This window comes from Geotrypetes seraphini, chromosome 3 (genome assembly GCF_902459505.1).
Source record: "Geotrypetes seraphini chromosome 3, aGeoSer1.1, whole genome shotgun sequence".
In the NCBI taxonomy this organism is placed as follows: domain Eukaryota; kingdom Metazoa; phylum Chordata; class Amphibia; order Gymnophiona; family Dermophiidae; genus Geotrypetes; species Geotrypetes seraphini.
In genome coordinates this window covers 200,649,472-200,662,780 of record NC_047086.1, presented here as the reverse complement: position 1 = coordinate 200,662,780, position 13,309 = coordinate 200,649,472, and the positions used below count along the sequence as shown (strand labels likewise).

The window sequence follows — 13,309 nt, the reverse complement described above, 5'->3', positions numbered from 1 at the left end:
TTCGAGAAGACTTTGAAATTACGGTCTTCAAAGTAAGAAGTGAATCATAAGAGGGCAGAGCCTGTGATACCACAGTCCTCTGAACCACGCTCTACCATGACCTCCGAGAAGTCCCAGTGATGCCAGAAATGTAGCCAGACTCCCACAGATAGGAGGATGGCTAATGGGACTATTAGGAGGCTTGGGCGCAGATCAGCTCGAACCGCTGGGTGCTGGTCATAACCCGAAAATGATACCAACTCGAATTCAGGTACCCTCTAGTGCACAGGTGTCGAAGTCGGTCCTCGAGGGCCGCAATCCAGTCGGGTTTTCAGAATTTCCCCAATGAATATGCATTGAAAGCAGTGCATGCACATAGATCTCATGCATATTCATTGGGGAAATCTTGAAAACCCGACTGGATTGCGGCCCTCGAGGACCGACTTCGACACCCCTGCTCTAGTGGAACGCTTTATGGTTTCATCGGCCGAGTGGCTAGAAAAAGTGTTCAAATTCCGAGCTACAGTAGACAGGCTGTTAGCCATTTGAGCCACAGAGTCTGTTCCACTCACAGAACTAGGCTTGGGCAGATATTTTATATAATTCATAGTGCCCATAAAAGACTCAAAAGACTAGAGACCAATTCTGGATCTGAAGTCCATGTGGCCTTGAAGGTTACACAGTTCCGCATGGAGACTGTGCGGTCAGTCATTGCAGCAGTAGCACCAGGGGAATTTCTGGCCTCCCTGGATTTGATGGAAACCTACCTCCATATTCCAATTTATACGGAACACAGAAGATTCTATGTTCTGGGGAGATACTTTCAATTCTCCACACTCCTCTTTGGGCTGGCAACAGCACTATGTATCTTCACCAAGATAATGGTGGTAGTGGTGTGTTCCCGCTAAGCTGCGCTGGGGTGCGTTGGCGCACAAAATATTACCTCGCAGCGCACATGTTTCTCGTCACAGCGCACACAGTGTAGAGCACAGTTCTTCAACCGCCGGTCCGCAAACAAAATCTTGCCGGTCCGCGAAGGATTCGGTCCCCGCCGCAACGAAAGGCCGGCGTCAGCTGACTTGCAACTTCCTGTTGCAGTCGCTGTGCCGGGACTCCTGCCTTCGCCGGGACTCCTGCCTTCCACCGCGTTTGCCTCCTGCCTTGTCTCCGCACCTCCAGACCAGCAGCGGCAGCTGTGTATGCTTTTAACTTCGGCACAGAGCTGCCCCTAATCAATAGTTTAGCGCGGTTTCATAAGGCAGCCTTGGGGCCTTTGCTAGGCCGGCCCACATCGCATCATCGAAGCGGGCCGGCTATCAAAGGCCCCGAGGCTGCCTCATGAAACCGCGCTAAACTATTGATTAGGGGCAGCTCTGTGCCGAAGTTAAAAGCATACAGAGCTGCCGCTGCTGGTCTGAACTCTTGGGCCGCTGAAGGAGGGCAAAAAGCAGCTGTCCTGGAGGTTTCCCTTCCTCTCGCCTTTACAGGTTCCTTTTTTCCACCTTTTTTTTTTTCCTTCAAACGGCAACGGGCCCCAGCATCGACATCAATCAAGTAAGTTCCACTGTCAATCAAGCAGTTCTGCTCGGCCAAAGCTTCCCCTGTGACATGAGCCACCCTCAGGGGAAAGAAAGTGACCCACAAAGGTGAGGGGAAGGGGGGCAGATGATGGAAGTTGGGGGGGGGAGAGAGAGAGAGAGAGAGAAGGGGCAGATGATGGAATGGAGGAGATGAGAGAGAGAGAGAAGGGGACAGATGATGGAAGTGAGAAGAAGGGAGAGAGAGCAGAAGGCAGATGGATGTCAGTTGAGAAGGGAGAGCAGATGCTGAATGGAAGTGGGGAAAGAACACATACTGGATGGAAGGAGGAGATAAATAAAGGGGGAAGAAAATAGTAAGATAATGGAGGGGTGAGGGAAAGGGGTGACAAGCTGTGTGTAGACACAGTGAAAAGAGGGAAACGGGACTAAATAGTAAGAAAGAATTTAATTTAGATGGAGGCAGAAAATAGAGAAGGAAGACCAGAGAAGAAAAGGGAAGAGAGAGCAGAGAATGATCAGATCTGAGTGGAGGAAATGAGAAGAGAGATATGCTAAAAACCACAGGGGGGAGGGAAGGATAGAGATGCCAGACCATGAGGGGAACAGAAGGAAGATGATGGATGCTAGACCAAATTGGGGGGTGGGGGGGGGGGGGCAGGAGGAGAGATGGCAGGGAAAGACAGACAGTGAATGGAAGGGGCAGATGCTGGACTGAAGAGACAGAGAAGGTTATCATGCTGCTGTACCGGGCCATGGTACGCCCTCACCTGGAGTACTGCGTCCAGCACTGGTACTTTAAGAAGGACACGGTACTACTCGAAAGGATCCAGAGAAGAGCAACTAAAATGGTTAAGGGGCTGGAGGAGTTGCCGTACAGCGAAAGATTAGAGAAACTGGGCCTCTTCTCCCTTGAGCAGAGAATAGACTTAGTAGCTAAGGCAGGGAGAACGAGAGGGCACTCTCTAAAGTTGAAAGGGGATAGATTCCATACAAACGTAAGGAAGTTCTGTGGTAGAAAGCAACATATTTATTTGGCTCATAACTTGCTGGCGCCCGATATTTTTAGCTCACAGTGAAAAAAGTTTGCTCACAACACCCGCCCGCTTAGAGGGAACACTGGTGGTGGCCCATCTCAGAAAGATGGGAATTCAAGTGCATCCCTACTTAGATGATTGGCTGATCAGGGCCCCGTCCAAAACGGAAGGCGAGAGAGTGGTGACTCAAGTGGTCCAGCTGTTGCAGGATTTGGGATGGATTGATAACTTCCGCAAGAGTTATTTAGACCGGTTCAGAACTTGGAGTACTTGATAATATGCTTCAACATAGCAAAGGCGTGTTTTTCTTCCTGAGCCACACAAACAGAAACTAATTAAATAGATTGCAGATTTCTTGGCAATGTCAGCTTTTACAATGTGAAACTGTCTCCAGGTTCCATGACAACAACCATGGCAGCAACCATAGGTTCCATGACAGCAACCATAGAGGTGGATCCTTGTGTGACAGCACCATATGTGTCCACTCCAGTATGCTCTGTTGTCCCACTGGTCTCCTCAGACAGATTTGCTCTGGAAGCCTCTGGCATGGATGGTGGAAGCTCGGAGGAGCTTGTGTTGGCTGTGACTGGAGTCCCTGGCAAGGGGTACACTGCTCCACATCTCTTCTTGGGTGATTTTGACAACTAATGCCAGCCTCTTCGGATGGGGAGAACATTGCCTTGGGCATCCAGTCCAAGGCCAATGTACACCGTTGCAGAGGAAGTGGTCCATAAACCAAATGGAGCTACAGGCCATTTGGCTTACCTTGCAGATGCTGGAGAAGCATCTGGAAGGCAAAGCAGTCAGGGTTTTCTCAGACAATGCCACATCAGTGGCTTATGCCAATTGTTGGGGGACCCAGAAGTACTCCACTGAGTCTGGAGGCCAAGCTGCTGTTCATTTGGGCAGAACTCCATCTGCAAGTGTTAGCAGCACATGTAGGGGGAGTAAACAAAATGTAAGCCGACTATCTCATTAGGAATACTCTACACCCAGCAGAGTGGTCACTGTCTCAGTGGGTATTTGACTGCATTTCTGGACAACCTGGATGAATATTTATGAGCTAGACTACATACAATGGAGGCAATTCTAATGCAAACTTCTCATTTATATTCCTTGTGGCTATCCTGAAAATCTGATTGGTTAGGTGTATCCTTGAGAGGTTAAATTTTCAGGATCTCTAAATGAATATGCAGGAGATAGATTTGCATGCCCTGCCTCCTTGGTATACAAATCTTCTCCTGCATTCATTGTGGATATCCTGAGACCTGCCTGGGGCATTTGAGGACTGAAATTGCCTGTCCCTGACCTAGAGCAGGCTTGTCCAAGTTCAGTCCTCAAAGGATACAAGCAGGCTGGGTTTTCAGGATATTCCTAATGAATATGCATATGAGAGATCTGCATTCAGTGGATGTAGTAGGCATACAGATCTTTTTCTTGCATATTCATTAGTGATATCCTGAAAACCTGGCCTGTTTTCAACCCTTGCGGAGTGAATTTGGACAAGCCAACCCTAGAGGAATGTGGCAATTATATATCTCTCTGTGTTTCATAGATTACAATCCTGCCATAGCCAATATGGCTATTCTACTTTCAAATCTGAATAAAAAGGGGGCCAGCATCTGACTGTGACAAGAATAGTGTGGCTTTGGCATAGTGTAATGGTCCTCAATCCAGTGCTTGGCATTCACCCAGCCAGTCAGGTTTTCAGGATAGCCACTGTGAATATGCATGAGATTAAATTTCCATGCACTGCCTCTATGATATGTGAATCTATCTCATGCATATTCATTGTGGCTATTCTGAAAAACCTGACTGGCTGGATGTGTTCTGAGGATGAAACTGAGAATCCCTAAAATGTATTCTCTCTGCATAAGGATGGAGTTTGGAGATGTCTCTCTTCAATCACATTTTTTTGGGGTCTGATTGCTTCCCCTCGCTCAGTCGCCTCCCTCAGTCCCTCATTCACCTTAACCTTCAGACTAGGGCCAGGCTGAGCTCTTGTCTGCCTCACAGCCTCATCTGACTCTCTTTTAATTCACCCCACAAGCCACACTAGAGCCACCACAGACATCTCAAGAGTGAATGGGAAAGTGTTTGTCGTGGGCTGATATTGTATTATTGTCCTGTAGCTTTAATTGGGGAAAGCTACTGCAACTCCTGTCCTTCCTCGCTAACCTCCCTATTTTCTGCAGTGCCAATGCTTTTGCAGTGTAAAAAAATGTATTTCCCAAATTAGGCTGACGTCTCAGGCACCTGTGCTGAGCAACCTAGAGGTCCTGAGACATGCACTTCTAAACGCTGAACATGGTATAAGAAGGATGGTGAGAGATGTTTTAAGCATCTGTGGGAGTGCATTCCAGTAATTTAATAATTTGAAAGGAGGTCATAGGAAGAATGTTGTTTTTTTGACAAATAATTCTGACAGACAGGGTGGCCCTGTTAGGATTAAGAAAGATGGAGATGGCTCCCTCCTTCCTTGTGAGAAAGGTTCAGTGGAATGGAATAGAGTCTGAATGTTAGAAAGGGTGAAACAGCCTCTTTGTACTGTGCAGATCAGTGGTTTGAGATATGTATTATTTAAACAAAATCCTGGTGAGGAATAGTCAGCAGATATTGAAAATAAACTCGTTGAGTTACGACAGGACTTACCACCTGTCCTGAAAGGTCAATATTGTGAACTTTGCGACCTTCCATTTTTAGTAATAGCTGACCGCACTGCTATCCCAGCTATGTGTATCTGATACATCCAGAGGAAGCCAAGCCAGAAGAGAGACACCAACTTAAGCAAAGGCTTAGAGTCTTTGGATGTAGACTGAGTAGGGAATAAAATATGTGGGAACCCAGTTTTCAAACTTCAGAGCACTCCGATTTACTGTCATTTCAGAATCTTGGTAGTAAATGAACAGAAGCAAGCAGGGATGGCGGAAGGGTGTTAGACACTCTAGGTAAGCATTCAGCCTTGTTCCTCCCCCGATTCACCTTTATGCCTTTTGACCCTGCCAACAATCATTATACAAGCTGGGAGTAAATGCAATTTTGTGTTTGCTGTCTATTGTTGAATGATTGATTATGCTTTCCTGTCACAAATTTTAGAGTTCTTTTTCCCCTTCCTGTGGATTTTAGATTGTAAACTTTGATCCGCAATGTGGCAGTTAAAAGTGGTATAGAAAGTACCGAGAAATCATCACCCTAACTACCCTTTCCAGAATAATCTGGGTAAATGGTCTGTTTTTCAACCACTCACCCTCCCTGTTGATAAAAGGGAAAGGGATTTAGCTCACATCTATTGTTTCTTCAGTTTATGTGGGTTTCTTAATTTAAATCTTATTTATATATTTATTAGGTATTTACACTATATACCACCTGTCAAGATTATTGAAGTGGTTTACAATCGGGTACTCAAGCATTTTCCCTATCTGTCCTGGTGGGCTCACAATCTATCTGACGAACCTGGAGCAATGTAGGGATTAAGTGACTTGCCCAGGGTCACAAGCAGCAGCACAGGGTTTGAACCCACAACATCAGGGTGCTGAGGCTGTAGCCCTAACCACTAGGCCACTCCTTACTCCAAATGAAGTTATCAGCTGCTCTTTGGTGCCCCCAGAAGTTGATGCCTTAGAATTGCCTATCCCTGTATAATGGTTGAGCTGGGCCTGGAAGCAGGTAAGCCAGGGTTGGTAGCATGCATTCCAGAATTAATGCTAAGGAGGGCCTTGAAGTGTTACCCTTGTAATATCACTCAACTTTGCCAAGGGAATCCCTTGTAGTGCCTGGGTATCAGATAATTACCCTGTTTGCTCCATGCACTAAAACTAGCCCTAAGTGAGACTCAGAGATGGATGAGAGAACTAAATTAGAATATACAAGCCATGCAGATTATAATGCCATATTTTGTATTATTTTAATATTTTTACTGCTGTAAGTGTCTATTGCTTGACTTATTCTTTGCTGTAAACCGCCTTGAGTAAATTTCTTCAAAAAAGCAGTAAATAAATCCTAATAATTAGTAATGCCACTGTTCATGCCATTTTGTCAGAAAATGTTTACCATGCTATCTTTTTACCATACTATGTCTGAGAGTGTGGCACAGTGGTTAGAGCTGCAGCCACGGCACGCTGATGTTGTGGCTTCAAACCCACACTGCTTCTTGCAACCCTGGGCAGGTTGCCTGATCCCCCATTGCCCCAGGTACATTAGATAGATTGTAAGCCTGCCGGGACAGACAGGGAAAAATTCTTGAGTACCTGAATAAATTAATGTAAACCATTCTGAGCTCTCCTGAGAGAACGGTATAGAAAATTTAATAAATAAAATCTAGCCCTGATGGACACTACTGCAGAGGCTGAGCCTCAAATCTGCCATGGTAGAAAGAAAATTGGAATGTCATCTTAATCTTCAGAGAAAAAAAATAATTTATGAAAGTTCCAGCATAACTGCCAATAGTTTGGTCCTATAGACAGACCATAAAGAGAATAGAGAGAGTGAATTCTGGGAAATAAGGAAAATAACTTCTATGTGTATTTCACCGAAACAGAATATAGCAGTAGATAAGGCCCATCTAGTTTGCCCAATTCTTTGATGTAGTGCCACAGACCAGAGGTTTTCATTGTAAGGCCCAGGAGCTAATGGTTTCCATTTGTGTTCCCTGACTCTCCCTCCCCCACTTCCTTGTGACCCTGGGCAAGTTACTTAGGCCCAAATTTTGTAACCAGTGCCTAATGTTAGGCACCTATTTTGGAGGCACCCAACTAGATAAGCGCTAATCTAAATTGAATAACAAGCTCAATTAAGCTTTTTAATCAGCACCAGTGGCGTACCAAGGGTTGGGGAGGGGGGCGGTCCGCCCCGGGTGCAGCCTAAGGGGAGGTGCACAGCCGGACAGGTCCGGAAAATTCCTGGGCTGCGACGGCACTCAGTGGCATCAGTGCCCCCCTCCGTGACGGCACTCAGTGGCATCGGCGCCCCCCCTGCCCCACAACTGCACTCAAGTTCGGCTTCCTTCTCCCGGCTTCAGCAGAACTTCAGATCGGCAACAGGTGCTCAGTCAAAAGCTTCCCCTGACTCAGCTTCCTGTTTCCGCCCAGGCAGTTCAGTCAGGGGAAGTTTTTGACTGAGCACCTGTTGCCGATCTGAAGTTCTGCTGATGCCGGGAGAAGGAGGCCGAACTTGAGTGCTGTTGTGGGGCAGGGGGGTGCTGATGCCACTGAGTGCCATCGCGGAGAGGGGGGGCGCCGATGCCGCTCAGTGCCATCGCGGGGGGGAGGGCCTTGCAGATCTTGTTGCCAAAATCGGAAAGGTGAGGGAGAAAGATGGGCCTTTGGTGGATGGAAAGATTGAGAGAAGGGGACAGATGATGGAAGTGGGGGAAAGAGAGAGAAGGGGCAGATGATGGAAGTGGAGAGAAGGGGGAGATAGAAGAGGGCAGATGATGGCAGCATAGTAGAGATGGGAAGGTGAAGGCTGACTAGTTGGCAGGAACAGAGGCAAATTTCCCAATAGGCATAAGAATATAAGAATTGCCGCTGCTGTGTCAGACCAGTGGTCCATCATGCCCAGCAGTCCGCTCACGCAGCAGCCCTCTGCTCAAAGACTGGTGCCTTAACTGAGACTAGCCCTATCATCGTACGTCCTTGTTCAGCAGGAACTTGTCTAACTTTGTCTTGAATCCTGGAGGGTGTTTTCCCCTATAACAGCCTCCGGAAGAGCATTCCAGCTTTCTACCACTCTCTGGGTGAAGAAGAACTTCCTTACGTTTGTACGGAATCTATCCCCTTTCAACCTTAGAGAGTGCCCTCTTGTTCTCCCTACCTTGGAGAGGGTGAACAACCTGTCCTTATCTACTGAGTCTATCGCCTTCAGTACCTTGAATGTTTCGATCATGTCCCCTCTCAATCTCTGTTCGAGGGAGAAGAGGCCCAGTTTCTCTAATCTTTCACTGTACGGCAGCTCCTCCAACCCCTTAACCATCTTAGTCACTCTTCTCTGAACCCTTTCGAGTAGTACCGCGTCCTTCTTCATGTACAGCGACCAGTGCTGTACGCAGTACTCCAGGTGAGGGCACACTGCGTACAGCATTGGTCGCCGTACATGAAGAAGGACACGGTACTACTCAAAAGGGTCCAGAGAAGAGCGACTAAGATGGTTAAGGGGTTGGAGGAGCTGCCGTACAGTGAAAGACTAGAGAGGGACTGGACAACTGGCCCTGTCATTGGACATAGTGATCCTGCATGGCACTGACCTTAGTTTTGGATGGCAGCTGACGGGGGTTATCGGGGGCCTGCCAGAGCTCATGACTGGAGGAAGGCCATTTCTTCCTGTTGGAATGGGAGAGGTGGGGGAAGTTGGTCAATGCTTAGAGGAATCCCAGGGATTAAATCTACTACCGCTGATAGGAGAGGGGCAGGGGATGAAACTAACTGTAATGGGCATCAGGAGCATTTGCACGGAGAGAGTGTTGAGGGAGATGGGCTGATGGAGAGAGGATTTGCATATGTAGGAGGAGTGAATAGGCTGAAAGTGTGACGCAGTGGACTTAATTTTAGTTACAGGAGTGTGTTTCGGCACACTATTCGGAGAGCTCTCTCCCTCTCCTTTGCCCAGGACCCAGCTCTCACATTGAAGCTATTTGCTAAAGCTGCCCCTATTTGTAAAAAGGGGAAGATATGACCATAGACCCCAGTTGACCTCTGGATGTCCTGTCTTTTTTTTTTTTTCTTTCAAAGCTAGGGATTCTTTGCAATCATGCCCAGGCTTACCTGAATTCCATTACCTCCACTAATAACCAATGCTTTTGATGTTTGATTTTGTATTGTTATGAACTTGTTCTGGCTTTAACAGTATAGGGGGTAATGTTATCAGGGACTTGAACCTATAGGTTTTCTATTCCATATGCTCATAAAATTGCTTGAGGATATTTGTGCTTACAAATCAGGCACATAGTATTTTTATGCGGTGTGTGTTCGTTTCTCAGGGTGGAAATAGGCAGAATGGGTGTGAGATTGGCACTTACATGCTTGATAAAATCTGCTCATAGGTACCTTTTTTTTTTTTTTGCAGCACATACATGCACACAAGTACATGCATCTTGGAGCTAGTGGCATAGCTTGACACCCAATTTTGGGTGGGCATCTCTCAACACCTCCTCTGTCTAGTGTACCTTTTTGAGTTCTTCACCAGCAGCAAGCAGTGACTCATACAGCCCCAGAGCCTTCCCGCAACATTTTTTTTTCCATATAGGCAGGAGGACCATGTTCAAAGCAAGGCTCAAGGCTGGCACAGCAGTGTCTGTGAATGGCTGCTGGTGAAAAACTGAAGTATTTTAAACATAAAAACATAAGAATAGCCTTACTGGGTCAGACCAATGGTCCATCAAGCCCAGTAGCCCGTTCTCTCGGTAGTCAATCCAGGTCCCTAGTACCTGGCCGAAACCCAAAGAGTAGCAACATTCCATGCTACCGATCCAGATCAAGCAGTGGTTTCCTCATGTCTTTCTCAATAACAGACTATGGACTTTTCCTCCAGGACCTTGTCCAAACCTTTTTTAAGACCAGCTACATTAACTGCTCTTACCACATCACCTGGCAACACATTCCAGAGCTTAACTATTATCTGAGTGAAAATATTTCCTCCTATTGGTTTTAAAAGTATTTCCCTGTAACTTCATCAAGTGTCCCCTAATCTTTGTAATTTTTGATGGAGTGAAAAATTGATCCACTTGTACTCAGGATTTTGTAGACTTCAATCATATCTCCCCTCAGCCTTCTCTTTTCCAAGCTGAAGAGCCCTAACCTTTTTAGTTTTTCTTCATACGAGAGGAATTCAATCCCATTTATCATCTTGGTTGCTCTTCTTTGAACCTTTTCTAGCGTCACTATATCTTTCGTGACCAGAATTGAACACAGTTCTCCAGCTGAGGTTGCACCATGGAATGATACAGGGGCATTATAACATTCTTAGTCTTGTTAAGCATCCTTTTTAAATAATTCCTAGCATCTTGTTTGCTTTGTTGGCTGCCGCTACACATTAGGCAGAAGGTTTCATCGTATTGTCTACAATGACACCCAGATCCTTTTCGTGGGCGCTAACACCCAAAGGTTATTTTTCCCAATATTCATCACTTTGCATTTGTGTACATTAAATTTAATCTGCCACTTGGGCACCAGGAAAGGAATGCCAGGAGTCTTCAGCTGGTGAGGCTTGGTGACCCTGTCAGCCACATCACAGGTGCAGCACTCCTGGATGGGCCTGTGCCCTCCTGTGGCCACACATAGGCTCATGTGTTCTTTTGATAAAATATAACCACAAATTTTCTCCCTCCTCTAGCTCCCTCAGCACAGAATGTCTATTAGACCATCAGAGACACAACCCAATTGGCCACAATTCTTATGCCTAAGGGTATAGTACTTAAATCATCACCAGTCCATTTTTTAAAATATGTTTTCTATCAATAAAATTATCTTCCAGTATATTCTCTATATTCAAATCTTTAAAATCAGCAAGGATAGCACCTTAGATACTGCTGTGTTGAGAGATCTAGAGGAGGGAGAATGTTTATGGTGATATTTGTATATATTCCTGATATTATTTGTGAAGTTATTGGCTGTCCTGTTTGGGGAGGCACAACATATCCAGCTGTTACAAAATTATCCTCATTACCAATAGGTTTCCTTCTTGGCTGCTAGATCTAAACTCAGCTGAGATATTTTCCCATAATAGGATAAGAAAGAAGAATGAGACTCAACTAGCCCAAAAGCAGGAAAATTATATAGAGAGAGAGTAGTAAAAAGAGAAGAACCTTCAGTTAGGAAGGTTTCTTAAGCAATGTTTCATGCCTATGTGGAAATTCCATTGAGGCTATGTATCCTGTTCAAGTTAAGGTTCATCTACACATGTAAAGCACACAAGAATCAGCAACTCTGACTCGTGGAGATGGCTCTTAACTCACAGCCACCTCCTCGTTACCTATCAACTTTAGATGTGAAACCATTTCTGATAGTATAACCTGTTGCATCAAGATTTGAACACGTGCCCATGGACCACGTGAGAAATAGCTTCTTTGATCCATCAGCACTGAATACACAATGACGTGAAAGAGCAAAGCAGGGAGAGGGCGCCTGTCTTTTCCTATTGACACCTTCCCGATAACAATAAGAAAACTACCCTGATTACAACTTATCAGCTAATGATAGTTGTGCTGTGGCACAGAGACGTCCATCATTGCATTAGAGAAGCAGATTCTAGTAATTTTTGTTTTAGCTTTAAGAAGTAGCGGAGCTTTCTTTATGTTGAAGGTTGTCATTTCTATGATTGGTTAAAAGAATTACAAAGACTAGGCGACCTTGAAACAAATTTGTCACTTCATCTTATCTGTCCTGTAGTTACTTAGAGCAACATTTCACCTCATTGATCCCATCATTCATAGGTGCAACACAGTTCTACAAAGTCCAGGTGGAGAAGTAGCGAATGGAAGCCTTTGCTCTACAGGGGCCTAGGCCAGTTTTATCAGATTAAAGAGGAAACCTTTGCATGCTGTCTGGAGAATGACATTTACTAATAAAAGGCCTCCTAGCTCCTGCCTCATCAGCAGATTAAGTTCCTTCTTTGAAAGCTTGAGAGGTGGGGGGGTGATGGGCAAAGACTATTGCAAAGGTCAGAGCTCTGGTTTGTTTTTAATGCAGACCACACAAAATGTGGCTGCATCTGTTTAAGTGAGATATAAAATCAATCTACTGGAGGTGAATTTTATCAAGTATATTCCCACAGATGCCACCCCCCCCCCCCCAACACACACACAAAAAAAATAACTCAATGTATAGCTGACTCCAGGGTCCTATAATGCGACAGTAAAGCTGAATCCAATTTAGCTTCACATCTTTCTCTCTCTTACCACTGTACAATTAACTGAGCACCTGCATTACATACGCCTTGCCCGTGGCGTAGCGAGGGTGGGAGGTGTCCTACTGTCCTCCCCCGCTCCTTCTGTGCCCACATGCCACAGTTACACCCTCCCTTCCCAATTCCATACCTCTTTAAATTTTTGCCAGTGCGAGCAGCTTCTCCAGGCTGCTGCGCATGTTGGCTTTCCCTCTGACATCACTTCCTTGCCCCGCGACCCGGAAGTGATTTCAGAGAGAGCCAGGCTGGCGCAAGCAGAAGGCTAGAGCAGTTGCCTACAATAGTGGATTTTAAAGAGGTGCGGGGAAGGGAGAATGCGAGTGTGATGTGTGGGGGACGGGGACAGAGAGGTGCTGGTGCATCCGGGGCGGTCTGCCCCCTCCCCCCCTTACTATACCACTGCCCCTTGCACCCATAAATGTACAGGGTGTCAGCAGTTTTTGTGGATAAGTGTAGACTTAGGTGTGAAAGTGCAAGCAAAGTGACTAAGCCCACCTTATCTTTCCGGTCCGTGTCCGAGCTCCCGATTCACAACGCGTCCTCGGGCCAATCGGAGGAACATCCACAACCGACCATGCGGATCGCAGAACAGCGATCCTGACGCATGCCCAGACCATCTTCTTTGCTTGTAGGTGGTCTGCGCATGCGCTTGCCTCCATAGCAACTTTTCTTTTTAAACTGGAACTCTCCTTGCCGCCCCGACTTCAGTGCGAGCCCGGTTATAACCCGCGGGCTTAAAGCAGGGGCTGCACTGCTTTAAACCCACGAGTTAAAACCCTCTACTGAGCAGTCGCGAACATTTTCTGGGCTAGATCTCATGCTTTCCAGGCTGGCCAGAGCTGGGGATGTTGTGCAGCG

The 13,309-nt window shown here is 46.3% G+C and overlaps 1 protein-coding gene across 1 annotated transcript in view; it reads right to left on the bottom strand.

Moving 5' to 3' along the window:
• The window catches only part of LOC117356470 (cytochrome c oxidase assembly protein COX14), a 28,930-nt gene extending 15,847 nt beyond the window's left edge, over positions 1 to 13,083 (bottom strand). Inside the window, exon 1 of the mRNA XM_033935708.1 lies at positions 12,947 to 13,083. The gene's annotated coding sequence lies outside the window, so the exon portion shown is untranslated. The remainder of the gene's footprint in view (positions 1 to 12,946) is intronic.
• Between the last annotated feature and the right edge of the window lie 226 nt (positions 13,084 to 13,309).